Raw genomic sequence first — 16,118 nt, 5'->3', positions numbered from 1 at the left:
TTTAAGTTCAAAGTTAAGTTAAAGTAATTCCAATCGCCAAGCGTGGCACCAGCGTTGTATAGCATTAAGGTCAAATGCAAAAGCTACTGCGTCCTCAGGATCACGGAATCGCGGTACTGCATCGTCGGCAAATAGATGTATCTTACTAGTTACAACTGAGTCAATGTCTTTAACGTAATGTAGGGATAAAAGAGAGCCGATGACACTTCCCTAGGGAACATAAAATGTATAATTATGTAGAGTAAAATTATCAAAAAGCGAAAAGAAAAAAACTTGCTAGCAGAGCGTGGTTTCGATCCACGGACATCTGGGTTATGGGCCCAGCACGCTTCCACTGCGCCACTCTGCTCGTTACGAACTTTACAAATGTCACAGTTTATGCTATTGACGGAATGGCAATGATTTTAATATAGATTCAGTAAAGAAATACCGAGAAATTTTCTCGGTAAGGATGGATGAAGAAGGCAAAATGGGCGTAAAGGAAAACAAATGAGGTACTAGACATTGTGTGAGAGGAGAGAGAATTGTTGGGTGACATCCAAAGGGGGCAGGGAGGGAGGGCTGGTAGTGCAGTTTGATTGCAAATGAAATGCTGAGGACTGTGATATAGAGAGGAGAATTCTACGTTAGCGAGGAAGGGGGAGGTCAAGGATAGGGATGTTTGGCCAGAATCAAGGGAGTTGAAGTGCACACGAAATCCAAGAAGGGGTTTTCTTTGTGTTAGGTGTTCGTTTAGGTCTTTTTAGGCAAAAATAAGAAATTTAGGGTTATAAGGTTTGTGGCCATCCAAAGCCCCATCTTAAAACATTAGACCACCTTACAAAAACACCAAGTTTTCTTGCACTTCGGTGAACCGGGAAACTATTAGCTACAACTGAAACGCCTTCTCATAATTTTCTCAAAAATTTACACCAACTACTGGTATTTCATTTGGAATTAAATATTAGGAATTACCATCCGCCTTATGCAAAGAGAATAACAAAACGGCGTAAATACGCAAGAAAGATAATCCTAAGAATAAGATTAATAAGTATTGCTTTGAGTTCATTCCATAACAGGTAAATATTATAGAAATTATTATATGAATTATTGAAAAATAATTTCATTTTGGCAAATAATTAATTTTAAATACAGCTAGGAAAATGAAATACTAACATCACCTAGCATTTGCGTTATCATTGACTTACCAATGATTCTTACCCAAGGTATTAGTGCACGCATGTCGTTATCTTGGGCCTTTGCTCTGAGTATTTCCATCGAGATACGAGCACTTAGGACCCGTCACCTAGGTACTCCTACTGAGGTACCAGTACTAATTTACTTACCCTGGGCATCAACCCCTGAATTTTTTTACAGAGAGGAAATATTTAGAATCACATACTAAATTATCCGGAAAAAGACATTTTGATAAGCTAAAGGAATGGACACGTACGTCTTAAAATGAGATACATTAAGCAATTCAAATTATTTGGGTTACTGGGGTGGTGAATTCATCAAAATTAAGTTTTATTTTCATCATATAATATAAATATTTACAATCAGCAGCTTCCCACTTTTAAAGTTTGAATTAATCAAGATTTTATTTTGACATCTTTCGAAAATAGCAAGTTCCATTAACAGTTTATAGTGGTAAAAGTAAATTTAAATCTTCAAGACCATACTTTAAAGGGGAGGCGAGGAAAGTAGGGGGGGCGTTGAGAAAACATGTGTGTCAGAAGCGTGAAACCGATGACGTATCTAGGTGGGAAGAAGCAAAGACGAAACAGATGGGCAGTGAACCACCATCCCCGCAGAATTACCATTTATTTCCAGGCCCCTGTTTAGGTTCTTGAATATATCAGTCTCCAGAGCGTTTCTCTGCGTCCTGGCGAAGGGTAGTTTTCACTTCATAGAGATATGTAGGTAGTTATAACTCCCTCCCATACGGAAACCTGAGAATAGATACTCCTTCATGTCACCTTTGATTCAGATCACAGCACTGACCATCGCCAAGACGACGGTCATTGATCTGAAATGGCGATTTTAAATATTGCTTAAGAACTAATCTCTCGGTGAAGTCTCAGTTCTTAGCACTTCTCAAGCGTAAAAATTTGGATGATTTTCAATTGGCAAATCGGAACGAAATGTTGTCTTTTTTGACCTAAATTCCTTTTTCTTTTGATGAATGCTCCATTACTATAACTTTTCCAACAAGAAGGAGATTATTTATAACTATACCAGTCAAGATATCCGCCGACTCGCGCGTTAAAGTCTGCTGCTGACTCCATTGAAAAAAACTCCTTCACATTTATTGTGCTCAAAACCTCTTCGGTTGACACTTGGAAATCCGTCATCATATAATATTCCTCGTATGCTGATTGTCGGACTCTTGTTTTTTTATCTGGGCCTATCCGTACGTTTCCTTGCCAAAGAAGCTATCAACTCCACAATTTATGAGCTATTCTACTGTAGAAAATCTAGATGTGTACTATTTACTTTAGTGAGAAAGACAGTCCGGCCTGTCACAGCATTAAATGATTTGTGTGTCCTTTTTATGCTCTCTTTAATATAAGTCTTTTTTGTGCGAGTGTATATGTATAAATGAGTGTATAAACACATTAGATATGTATAGGAGATGAAGAGGGGCTTATTGTAGAGTAGGATGTTGTAGAGAAGTAGGTGGCGTTTTGTTAGGAGAGGCAAGATATTTATTTGGTAGTTGTGCCCATCCGAAACCTTCCTTAACCGGTAGATTACCTATAATTTTATAAATAAACAAACAAATAAATAGATAAATAAATAAATAAATAAATAAATAAATAAATAAATAAATAAATAAATAAATAAATAAATAAATAAATAAATAAATAAATAAATAAATAAATAAATAAATAAATAAATAAATAAATAAATAAATAAATAAATAAATAAATAAATAAATAAATAAATAAATAATATATATATATATATATATATATATATATATATATATATATATATATATATATATATATATATATATATATGCAGGTAAGTTCCGCCCTTTTAAGGACACTATTCTTCAATATCATAAAAGGTTAACTTGAAATTTTACACGCTTCCTATGAAAAAATGACCATTTTTGTCCTGATAATATTTTTTCTCGTTGTTTCATGTATGCTTGTTGGCTGTATTTTAAGCAAACTTTCTAAATAAATGATCTCCTTAAAGTGTTTAAAATATGTATTAATTCTTTCATTTAAATAGTTAACGAAGTTTAATAAAAAGTACCTTGAGATGTGATAGGTGGAAGTTTGATTTAAGTCAAACCATCATGATTATAAAATAAAAAAAATATTTGGATATTTACGAAAAGTGTACAATAAATTTAATCGAATAATATTAAAAACTATTTTCTGTTCTATATTTTCAGGAGTTACCTTTAAAAGGTCATTCGCGTGAACATTCGTATTGCACAAAAACAGATACCTTGACCACTGTTGTTGACATATGTTGCTTATTACCTAAAGAATGAGATTTTGAATACGGTTTTGGTAGATACATAGATACTACCCCACTTTAATTCATTCTGTGCGCATTAAACCATCAGACAAAAAGCTATAAAATATTTTTTTAAGCAAGCTTAAAATGGGTTCAATAAAACGAAAATACGGTATTCAATGTGAAAAGCAGATAATAAAAAATTATTTTCGTATTTTTATTTATACAAAACAATAGTAAAAAGATAAATCAAAAGAAGTGCAGTAGCACCGTAATTTCTTATAATTTAAATCCCCCTAAGCCACCAATCTCGTCAGATGTCGTAATTACACTGTTTACAATGACGTACAACCCTAATAAATGGTAGCATTTATTAGGGTTGTACGTCATTTTAAGTTATTCTGGTCTCACATCCTTCATATAAATTGAGAATATTCTACGTAACGATGTCAGATCTATTTGTTCTGGATGTTGAATTATTTTTTATTAATATTTAAAACGTTTCGATACTTCAACTCAATCTCGTATCACAATAAGTATTGAATCCATTTGGAAAATCAGAATGGTTCATTATTTTTTTGTGAATCTTAAATTATATGCTCGCTCTTCGTTTACTTTAAAAAACGATTTTGTCATTCTCTGAGAAACCGCAGACCGCACAATGAAAGGAGAGTCTGACCCACCTACACCGAAGGCGAGAATTTCATACTCCTACTTCGTCGTTAGTGTACCATGATTAATACCTCTATCTGTAATGCCTTACTATGGGGTAACACCATGAAACACAAAATAGTAAGTGATTAAAACGTGACGAGGAGTGGACTCCGTGGTTTTGGACACGAAAAATTGTTTATTTATTTAAATATGAGTCTTATTTCCATTCGATTGAATTTTTTATGTAGATATAGGCTTGAAGTATCCTTTGCTACTGTAATACTTGCATTGTCATAGATTTCACTGAGCATATTTAATGAAAATATTGTTTTATCCCATTTTAGTTAGTTAAGTCGTAACCTACCTAAAAACATTTGTTAATAAACACAATTGAAGGTGAGGATAATGTAATAATGCTATTTTAGAGTTGATATAAGCGTTTATTCTTCTGTACTAGCGTAACCGAGGAATCAATCTTTATCCGAGTGAAGTTACATTTGATGCTGGAAAAAGATTAGTCACTCTAGTGGGTCGCGGTCGTCCAGGGGCCCGGGTTCGATTCCCGGATAAGCCTCTCTGAGCACCTACAGCTCCACCCAAGCTGCGTGATTTTTCAGGTACCAGATCTTCCTGGGAAACCAAAACTGGCACAGGGAAAGAAGCTGGTCCCTGATGAGTGAATTTCACACGCCGTAGGGCTTAGTACTAGGTGAACTTTAGCATCACCTACCAAACCGACATTCGGGTTGATATTCTGTGTTTTTATGGTTAATTTCTATGATCCAATCTAAAACTGAGAATCTTTCTATAGTCACTAGAAAAAGTTTTAATTTGTCACGGAAATATAATGTTTACGAAAAAAAGGTGAGAAGTAAAAGTATAAACAGAGGACGTCTCATTTAAACGGATTTTTAATTGACATGAAACCGAAAACTCAATCATCTCAAATAATTTAGAATGGAATAATTTTATCGAACGTCTTTTGATGGTCTGATGAAGAGTAATCGAAGAAAAGACAATGCAAAGGACAAAGAGTGGAAGGTCAAGGATAAGATGCACGGCACAAGTTTTGACAGATGTGAAAGATGAACGAATCAGCGGGCATGAAGAGGTAAGCAGAAAGAAGAAACGAGGGAGGAAATACGTCAAACAAGTCTTAGAACTGATGGGCATAGATGACAAAGATACATATACTTCCATGAACAATACAACAAAAAACGAAAAAGATTGAGTAATATTTTGCAATAGCGTTATCATGATCTACGTGTATATAACAACGCTATGCTTATCCATAGCATTTATTACAATTTCCGAAATTATCATACTTCTAGGCTATTTCTTCGTAATTATTTCACATCTCGCCATTACATCGACGTCTGATACCAGCTGACTAGTCTTGAAGCGCTCGTCTGGGATTGAAAGTTTTCCGTCATCGTTTATTATTTTTATGTGTTCTACCATTTAAGGCAGGTTTTTTATGGACACCTACTGAAAACCTCTACCTTTCTTTGCCTCTTCATTCGAAATACACTACATGTAAAATAAAAAAAAAACTAATCTGCAATTGTGCCTAATTTTTTCCTTCATTCCATTCAACATGCCTATGCACCACTTGCCTAACGTCCTCCTCTCTGTCGCGGATTTCAGAATTCCACCATCAGCCAAAATGCTCTATATCCAACTTTCCTGCCTTATTTGAATCACTTCCGACAATCTCCTCTTCTCCCCTAACATGCCTAGTACTTCGTTCGTTTTCGATTTCATCCTTTTACTATTATAACTTATGGATATCATTCATTCCAGTTTTGCAGTGGCAGAGGTTACTGAAACATTTGCGACAACATCATAGTATCACAAGAAAATTAAGTTTTAAAAACTCTCTTTTATTCTTCTTTTTAATTCTCACATTTTATTCTGTGCATTCTTTACTAACGTTGCCGCCAAATGTCGAGTATCTGATGCATGGAATAATATCTTTTCTCGTGAATATGCGATTTAAAAATATAGCAAGTGGAGGAGTAGAATAGTCAGGGACTATTGCGTCAAGGTAGTCTTAAATAATTATAACTGGGTGAGAGGGGTGCTTCATAACTATGGGTTCGTATGTTGCGGGGAGGATTGCAACATCAGGGGCGCAAAATAAATCAATAAAAAGCAGAATGTAAAAAAAGAAAAAGAAAATGTAAAAAAACCAATATTCTTTTAAAAAGTAAATTCCAATATTTTTGCAAAATGGCGGAAATTGCTAGCAAAAAATAATTTTTTTTGCTGTATTTTCTTTGGGTTTTGGTTTTCACCATCGAACTTACTGATTACGCACGAGTACGTACATATATGTTCTCGTAAGTAATATTTTAGAAGATTCCACTTTGCAAGTTTGTTAAAGTTAGGCACATAATTTTCCATACTAATTATTTTGCAACACTATTGAGATTTTTTTTAAATCAGGCATCGATCGATAAATTTTGCCAAACCTTGTCTTAGCATCAAAAAGTAATTTCCCACCAAAAAAAGAGGATGCCTTTAAAGCATAAATAATTCCCACCTCCGAACATGAGTATCTTTGTAACTAACATCTTACGCATATCAAAATTTCACCCCACGCTACCATAGATTTATTTTCACTATAATATCAAATCACTGCCGATTCCAATGTGGTGTCAGCGAAAAATAATTCGCGGTATCACATAAATATGCATGTATTCAAAGCGACCGGTGCGGCGAGATCATATGGAGAGAAGAAACTGACCATTACAGTACCGGAAGAAATAAAAACACAGAAGAGGAATGAAAGGAAATATATATGAGTTAATTATGGAGGAGAATTTATGACAGGAGGATAAAATGAAATATTGGAATATAGAAAATTCAAAGAAAAAAAATAAAAATTGGAACTGACACTTTCCAATGCTAAGGAATGGTAATGCAAAGAAATAGTCCATAAATTAGGTCATCCAATTTTTGAAATCTTGGATGAAAATTTCGACGCACCTCTGAAATAAATCATAAATAATCTTTTACACCCCAAAATAAAAGAAATAGTACTCTCCAATTACAAATATTAGTCAACATTTTATTTGCGATGGAGTGTCATCAATCAACAAAAATGTGGTGAGTTTTTAAGTTAGAAATATTCATGGATTTCCCTCTTACCGAGGATCTTTGTATTAAAATCTAGCGGATAATTTTTCCATTGGTTTTGTTATCACTGTGACCTTGTCCTTCGGTATGTTTTTATCTTTAATTTATTCAATGAGTTCACAGTGATTGCATCAGTTTTGCTAACATAAAATACTCTCGATTCCATACGACCAGAAAAAAAATCATGAATTTGGCGCTATTTGAAATAGAACTTTATAGTCATGACATCTATGGCAGTTAATTGAAACAAAAGCGATTGAATATTATTTTCTTGTAGGGAATCACGAAATAATTATCAGTTAAACAATTAAACAGTTAACGATGAGTAACTCGTATATTAACGAATATTTCCTTCTTCATCTTTCTCATTAAGCTTATTTAGTAGCCCTGAAGAAGGACATGTGGAAGCAAAGCGGTCAATTATAATTCCAGTGGAAATGTCATCGTATTTGTTGCGTAACAATGATCCATTGGGAGTTTATCTTCAGCAATAAAGAGCTGCTTTGGAAAAATGTATTTATATAAAATTATTTTGCTGCTAGGAGCAATGCAAATATCAGCATAGAACAGTTTTCCGCTTTACAATATAAATTCAAAGGATACCTCTCTCTCTCTGTCACATGGAATGAAAACAATTATGGCGACTTAAAAAAAAAGTGAATCTTTGCAACAGCCAGTGCGAATACGAATGGGAAATGCAATCAAACATCGTATATCAGTCAAGAATTGACAAAGGTTTCATTAATGACATTATTTCATGGAAACATTCGCATTCTGCCTCTTGCATAAGGTTGCATTATTTATTCACAAATGTATCAATGAAAACTTACCCGTATTTCGGCAAGTAAGTAATAATACAATATAAATGAAACGTTTTGAATAGAGTGCAGTAGTTTTAGACGGCTTGGAAAATCGGTCATTGAGGCAGTATGGGTGAATTTGAGATTTTCGAGGTGATATTGTGTGAAGTTATTTTTTAGATCTAGCAAGCACAAATTTATATTGAAGTCTGGTGTGCGTTGAGTTCTATCAAAATCTTTTTCCCCCGACGGACGTGTCTCCTTGACATTACTCTTCGTTTACTGTGATGATACTGAAAAAAAAAACTCTTTATCCTGCTCTTCTTCATTTATTTAATATTTTCTAAAAAATGCAAGTCTCCAAACGCCCATAATATTTTTCTCTACTTGCTACCACTTAATAGGAATTTTGAAATTTTTTTTTCAACCGGAAGCTCCCTTATATTTTCTTTTAAAATGGTCCTTTTTCAAGTATTCATTTAGGATTCAATTTAGGATCTATTTCAAGTATTCGTCTATATTAGAAATTATGGTATTTTAATAAATATGCATATCCATTGTTGAATTGTTTACAAAATAGAAAACACAAGATAGATGCACGATACTTAATGGTTCAGAGAAGGAACAGGAGACATCATGAAAGAAGAAATATTACTCGGAATGGAAATATTAGTCGATCGATCAGTGAGTGACCTGTGACTAACTCGGAAGAGTTTGTCTCTGGTCAAACTGAATGGTAGCCGGGGACATTTAACTTCAATCAGGAAGTAAAAATATCATGTATGTAAGTACACCTAAAGCAATACGCACCAGTATTCGGCAAATTATTTGAACAAATTTGTGAAAATTTGAATACTATGCACAAGATGTTGTAGACGACCCACGTTGATGTAAGAGCAACTTGAATATCAGTCTAATCTTACGATTCATATTCCTCAAGTCATAGGCTAGATTAATGCATGGATTTCATCCAAAACGATACATATATATATATATATATATATATATATATATATATATATATATATATATATATATATAAAGTATCAGAGTATAATAAGTACCGGGACTGGTTCCAAAAATCAAATTTATTGCAGTTATCATTACAATTACTTAATAATCGAATGGCGTCAGGGTGCTGTTTCACCCACCAAAGGAGAAATAGAAAACACACCAGAGGAATGGACAGTGAGTAAGCCATAATACAACATCATATAGGAGAGAAACAGTGCGTTTCATGGCACGCATAGCCAGAAGCAAGAGATGAGCCACATTGGCCAAACACATATTCAAACACGAAATCCCGCCATATGGCGAACAAATATTCACTCACATGGAAATAGATTAAAGGAAAAGGGATAGGAACACAGAGAAAGGACGAACACGAAAGAGGTGGGGAGGGTGAAATCGGACAGTTCACAGGGGAAAAAATATTTCCCCCAAAAAAACAGCCCCCTGAGGCCCTCTTGGCCAAAGGATCACGGCACTTGGTGGCATATAAGACCTAAAGATATCAGTATAAACTACATTTCCTCACTAGCTCAAGCGGTTAAAGCATCCGTCCGGCAAGTGGGAAGATCCGTTGTTCAAGGCCCGGTCTAGGGAATATTTTTGCGCTTGTGATCTGTCCAATTCCGCCTTCCCCAACTCTCGCGCGTTCGTCCTTTCTATGTGTTCCTATTTCTTTTCCTTATATCATTTTCCTTGTGAATTTAATATATTATACAGATATATATATATATATATATATATATATATATATATATATATATATATATATATATATATATATATATATATATATAATGGGCTGACACAACATAACACAAATAGAAAAGAATAGACACATATAAAAGAACACTTATACGGTAAATTGTTCGAGCTTTCGGCCCTCTCAGGGGCCTTCTTCAAGATTCTTCAAGAAGGCCCCTGAGAGGGCCGAAAGCTCGAACAATTTACCGTGTAAGTGTTCTTTTATATGTGTCTATTCTTTTCTATTTGTGTTATGTTGTGTCAGCCCATTATTGTGCCGCTCGTATGAGTTTTTCCGTACAATCGTTATATATATATATACTACCTTGATCAAAAAGTTCCCGGAATAACCACCGTGTGGCGCTCCCATCGTTCCGATTTGAGTTCTGTTTTTTTTTTGTTAAATTGGTACATCTGTTGTTGATATTCCCTTTAAATCTTAGTGTCATAACTTGACATTTGCAAAAGTTACGTAGCCAAGAGTACATCTATCTCTGTGTGTGTTGGCGATTTTTTACAATTGCAGAAATGGATTTAAATTTGCAACAACGAACTTGTATTAAATTTTGCGTAAAAAACGGATTTAGTGGCGCACGGACGTTGGAAATGTTGGAAAAGTGTTTCAGCAACGATTCTCTAAAAAAAACGGTCGTTTACCAGTGGCACGAGCGGTTCAGAAGTGGTCGTGAGTCAATCGAAGATGATGAACGCAGTGGCAGACCATCGACATCGAAAGTCGATGAAAAAATTGATAAAGTAAAAGAAATGTTGGTCAATAACCGCAAATTAACCATCAGGGAAATAGCGGAGGACTTGAACATTGCCTATGGATCCGCCCAAGACATTGTGGTTAATGATTTGGGTTTCCGTAGGTGTAGCAGCAAAGTTGGTGCCAAAAGACCTCAATTTCATGCAAAAAAGAGACCGTGTTGACGTCGCAAAAGACATGATTTGCGAGGCTGAATCCGATCCCACATTCATCAAAAGGATCATTACTGGAGACGAGACGTGGGTTTATGAGTACGACACGCAATCCAGACATCAGGCAAGTGAATGGCGTTCACCAAATGAGCCGAGACCAAAAAAACCACGTCGTTTTCAGTCAAAAAAGAAGGCAATGCTGACGGTTTTCATGGATTACAACGGTGTAGTGCATCATGAATTTTTGCCAGAAGGCCAGACAGTAAACAAAGAGTATTATTTGGGCGTTATGAGACGTTTGCGTGAAGCAATTCGCCGAAAGAGACCAGAAATGTGGGCAGAAAACTCGTGGATTTTGCACCATGATAACGCACCGTCGCACAGTGCTATCATTATTCGTAATTTTTTGACGAAAAATGCAACAAATACCATCCAACAGCCACCGAATTCACCTGATTTGGCTCCCTGTGACTTCTTTCTGTTCAATCGAGTTAAAAAACCATTACGGGGAACGCGTTTTAGCAGCCGAGAGGAAGTAATGGAAAAATCGCAGGAAGCACTGATGGACATACCGAAAACCGAATATAAAAAATGTTTCGAGGATTGGATCAAGCGCTGGCATAAGTGTGTTGCAGTCGATGGGGATTACTTTGAAGGGGACAATATAGATTTAGATGAATAAACTTGTATTTTTAATTTTCTGAATAAATTCCGGGAAATTTTTGATCAAGGTAGTATATATATATATATATATATATATATATATATATATATATATATATATATATATATATATATATATATACATATTTACCTACATACGTATTCAAACATAACGGTGTGAGGGTATGCATGCATATGCCTATATATCCCTAAGTACAATTAATTTCTTGATAATGCCTCTTTTCCAAAGATTATCAACTGAGTTCCATCTTGGAAACCGCTATTTTCATGCCAGGAGCAGAACTAATAGACGTCCAGGGGATTTATCGCGTAAGCGTCTTCGACTTCCGCTCCCTCCAGGAAGCAACTGTTGGATGCAGGCCCCCCCCACCCGTCCCCTCCGCCTCCTATCTCCCTCAACTCGGTCACCTCACCTCAACGCCCCTCTCCCCCCAGGGGAACCACACCCATGCACGTCCTTCGTTCCAGGGAATAGAAAGGCATAAGGCGTGGATAGATCGAGCGTAGAGGAATTATAATATGATTTTAAATGGACAAGGCTGCGGCCGTTAGCTTCGGACGCGTGCCAAAGTTAACCGCTAGTCGCATGACGGGAAGTGAAGGAAGGATCACGAGGATTGCTCAACGAAGCTGTAGAGTACGAAATGAGACGCCGCCTAGTGCTGTAATGGGAGTGAAAAACGCTTTTTCCATTTTTTTGTTTCTAAAAATACGTATACTAATACGAACGAACGTTTATTTAAAAATATCATTTTTTATTTTCGCAAAGCAACATCGATAATAATCGAGGAAACACGTAGTGGGAAACCTAGAGCGGAGTGTGAAATTTTATCGATAGGTCCCGTAGGTGTGTATGGTCTATGCAACATATGATGGAGAAGATTTCAATCCGTAATATAGAAATTATCAAAGTCATGCGAAAGCCCGATCAATGGAGCAAAGAAGGTCTGAATTCTTAGATTGAAATTATTAGAGCGCGTGAATTCATTTACTCCTTCAGCGAAATCAATTCATCGGTGCTTAATTTTTATTCTTCGATCGATATGCGGATACGAAATCATAGAGGTTATTGCGAGAACGAGCGCATTTAGGAACCCACTATTCTGATCGATCAACTTGTGAAAGTAGGAAATTACCCAATGACCCATTCGAGTAGTTCCTCATTCTTAGTTCAATTCTGATTGGCTCTCGCACAAACACTATGACCACGTTAATGTAGACTTAGTTTTATGGATTAAAAGTAAATAAACTTGATAATACAGGCCAAAGAGAGAAAATAAACTCCTTTGTGTGTGTGTGTGTGTACAGTCTTCACATAGAGTGAAGAGATCTATGCTATGAATCAAATAAAGAATTGAAACGTAAGAAATACAATGATATAAGGAAGAAAAAAAATGAAAATCCATCAGAAACAAGTTTTCTAAAGTGTTGGATTGATTCAAATGAAAACTTGTACTATGAAGTTCTATATTCATTGAAGTTTTTGAAATATATTCATTTCGATATTGCATAACATAATAGCGTCTACATGAATTTAATTTAAGAAGTAAATACGTTTTCATTCGAAATATACTTGAATATAACGTGCAGAGTTCATATCGGGAACTTAGTTTTGTTACTTTAAGTAAATATTAATCGTGTATAGATATTTAATTATCGTCAAAAACACATCTCCATTAGAGTAATCACTTTATTTCTTACTTTTCGAGTACATTTAAGAGGCAAACAAAACACTTAACAACGCAAATGCAATTGTGCGTGTTTGACGAAATCTGAATTTCGCTATAGTATCACGATCATATATTAAATGGATATCTCTATGCGTGAATTAATTGCATATATAATTTAATAAAAAATGAACCACGATTTAAATACTGAATCAAATAGACATGAGTCAAGTGATTTTTTTAATATTTACCCCGAAAAATAAAATTGATTTTTACACCGGTGGCATGTAACTCCCACGGGGTTGCACCATCCTGTTTCGAAAGGAATTGTAGATTTTTTTACTAAAACCCGTTTATTTACGCTATGATACCGTCAGGGTGAGATGAAAAAATGTTATACTTTGAACGTTTTTCGAACACTATTAGGTTTTTAACACAAATACTTGAACAAATTAAATGAAAACTCCAAAAGCCGTAACAAATTATTACCCTAACATTCCCGCAAACTTCCACAAACAGGGTAGTATGGTTGAGAGGTTGTGATTGGTTACTGTCGTGCAATTTCTTTTCCCACAAACCATCAAAACAAAATCCGTTTTCAATGTGGGACGATTGGTGCTAAATTAGTACGGCCATAAGAGTGTTAATTTAATTTGTTAATTTATGAGGCCGTAGAACTCAAGTTTCCTAGATTATGAATACTTGAGCCGCTCATTGGAAGAGAAATAGTTGTTATAAGAATGGTACCATTCCTCCATTATAGCAGTGGCATTTACCACAAAAAACAAATGTATGCACACTTAAGGAATTACTATGTTCATTTAAAGATGGTTCATGACATTAAAAGTCCAAGTCTACGGTTAGAGCAGATTCGTTTATTCATCGACTTAAGTGGGAATCGAGATAGTGACTCTCTTTCACCTAACCCTTTGACATTACATTGAAGGGAATCACATACACCCAAGTCCTAAGTGGAGGAAAATCCATCCAGCCGGGAATCGAACCTGCGAACTCTGGGTTGGCAAGCGGGGAAGTTACCCCGCCCCCACCGGGGTCAGAAAATAAACTACCATAGGCTACAATGTAAGAGCACAAAAATGGTAGGTAGCAGATGTTTGAAATAGGGATAGGTAGGTACCTATACCTTCAAATTTCCATCCACGCGGTTGGGGAACACTGTAAATGTTGGATATTATCTTTGATCAAAAGGATAGCATTACTGATTAATTGCCAGAAAGTTAATATAAATGAGTGGAATATGTATGAAAACTTGCAGAGCATGATGCTGCCTTGGCCCGAGCAGAGGATGCCTTGGCCCGAGTGGTGAAATTAGAAGGGGCAAGGGGACCAGCAGACACCATTTGCATCCGCACCCGAGCTGAACTGAATGAATCTTTAAACCAATCATGGAACTATGCGTAGAATATAAGTATGGAGGATTTTCGATGATTTTAGACTAATCTATGTGGAATTTCATGTTCCTGAAATTACGAAAAAACATCTGTGGTTCCACTAACTTTCTTTAAGTTAGTTGAACACCCAACTTAACTCTAACGCCGTAACTGAAGGCTAGCGACAGGTGAATCTTGAGTCCCCGTCAGTGTGTTGACTCTAATCAACCTGAATTTTGTTGTTCAGTCTCCAGTCTCGAAAGACAAAATATAGCACATCTCCTGCCAAGATATAAATATTTGACGCATCATTCCACCAGATACGAAATGACTTGAGATTCGAGTCTCATTCTAGAGCGGTCTTCAGTGTTCCTGATTTTCTTATGGCCGTAAGGAAGGGAGAAAGTAGCACACGGTAGGGCGACAGAGGCGAGAGAAAAATGTACCTAGAAAAGACACCGGCGAACTTGATTCTATAACGGTCGCTAATAGCGATCGAGTCGCTGTTAAGATTGATTGGAATACCTAGGGAAGAGACTGCACCAAGGTCAGAGGAAAAAATCATTCACTGAAATTAAGATGGACGCGAGGCGAATGATGAGCTAAGAGAACTATGGGATAGGGAAGAATAGAAGGTCGCAGTTTTCGCGAATTCACCAAAGGAAAATAAGACGAATGACCATGACAGTAATATCATCACTCAAAATGTTGATTGCCTTTCCCATTAAATTTTTTTCGCGAAAAATAGATTTGTGAAATGGTTGGAGGATATCCATATCTAACCGCAATTTTCTAACTCTGTTCACTTCCTGAATCTGACCTTACGTCATACTTTATTATTTATTAATGTTAAACAGAACTGTGCGCATGGGTACTTTGTATTTTTTAAACCCAATTTGGTGTTTAAGTTTCACGGTAAACTCAAATTTATCTCACACAGAAAATAGCAATAAAAATAAAATGATAACTAAGGCAATTACTAAAGTATTCAAGGGACGTTTTAGTTCAATGGGTGAAGCGCTGGCCTACCGACCGGAGGGCCCGGGTTCCATTCCAGGTGACGCTTCTGGGCGTCCTCGGCTTCAACCAAGTAGTAGTAGTAGTTTTGAGGGGAGGCGACCGACAGCTAAGGTCATTTGCGCCATAGGGGAAGGACAGGAAAGGATGAAGGGTGGAGAGAAACCCGGCGTCGGCATTAGCCTACTCTTTACGAAAGGCGCCAAGGGGTCCGCGGCTTAACGTCCCATCCGACGGACGGCGTACTCACTCAAAGTGCCCTCCACAAAGCACCTCAAGTAGGGATCGAGATACCTCTGAAAAATATTCAACACCGCCGGGATTTGAACCCGCGCCCTCAGGGTGGGAAGCCAGTACGTTAGCCCCCGCACCATCTCGATCCCCGGCTTCAACCAAACCGCATGATTTTTCGCAACCAGAAGTTCCTGGGAAACTATAGGTGGCACAGGAAATATAGTACTGGATCTATTATTATTCTTTTATTGTGTGAATTTCACACGCCGTTGGGCTTAGTCATAGGTGAGCTCCACCCTCACCTATGAAATCAACCTTCAGGCTGAAAACTGTGGTTGATAAAGTATAAATAATAGAGTAATAATTTCAAGGTTTAAGTGCTTTGTTGACTGACTAAT

The 16,118-nt window shown here is 36.2% G+C and overlaps 1 non-coding gene across 1 annotated transcript; it reads right to left on the bottom strand.

Moving 5' to 3' along the window:
• Nucleotides 1-277: 277 nt before the first annotated feature.
• On the bottom strand, nucleotides 278-349 carry TRNAM-CAU (transfer RNA methionine (anticodon CAU)). The gene has a single exon. It is a non-coding gene; the product is annotated as a tRNA-Met (tRNA).
• Between the last annotated feature and the right edge of the window lie 15,769 nt (nucleotides 350-16,118).

This window comes from Hetaerina americana, unplaced genomic scaffold (genome assembly GCF_022747635.1).
Source record: "Hetaerina americana unplaced genomic scaffold, ioHetAmer1.1.p SCAF_1, whole genome shotgun sequence".
In the NCBI taxonomy this organism is placed as follows: domain Eukaryota; kingdom Metazoa; phylum Arthropoda; class Insecta; order Odonata; family Calopterygidae; genus Hetaerina; species Hetaerina americana.
Note: the sequence above shows the minus strand (reverse complement) of the source record. Positions and strands in the feature narration are given on the sequence as shown.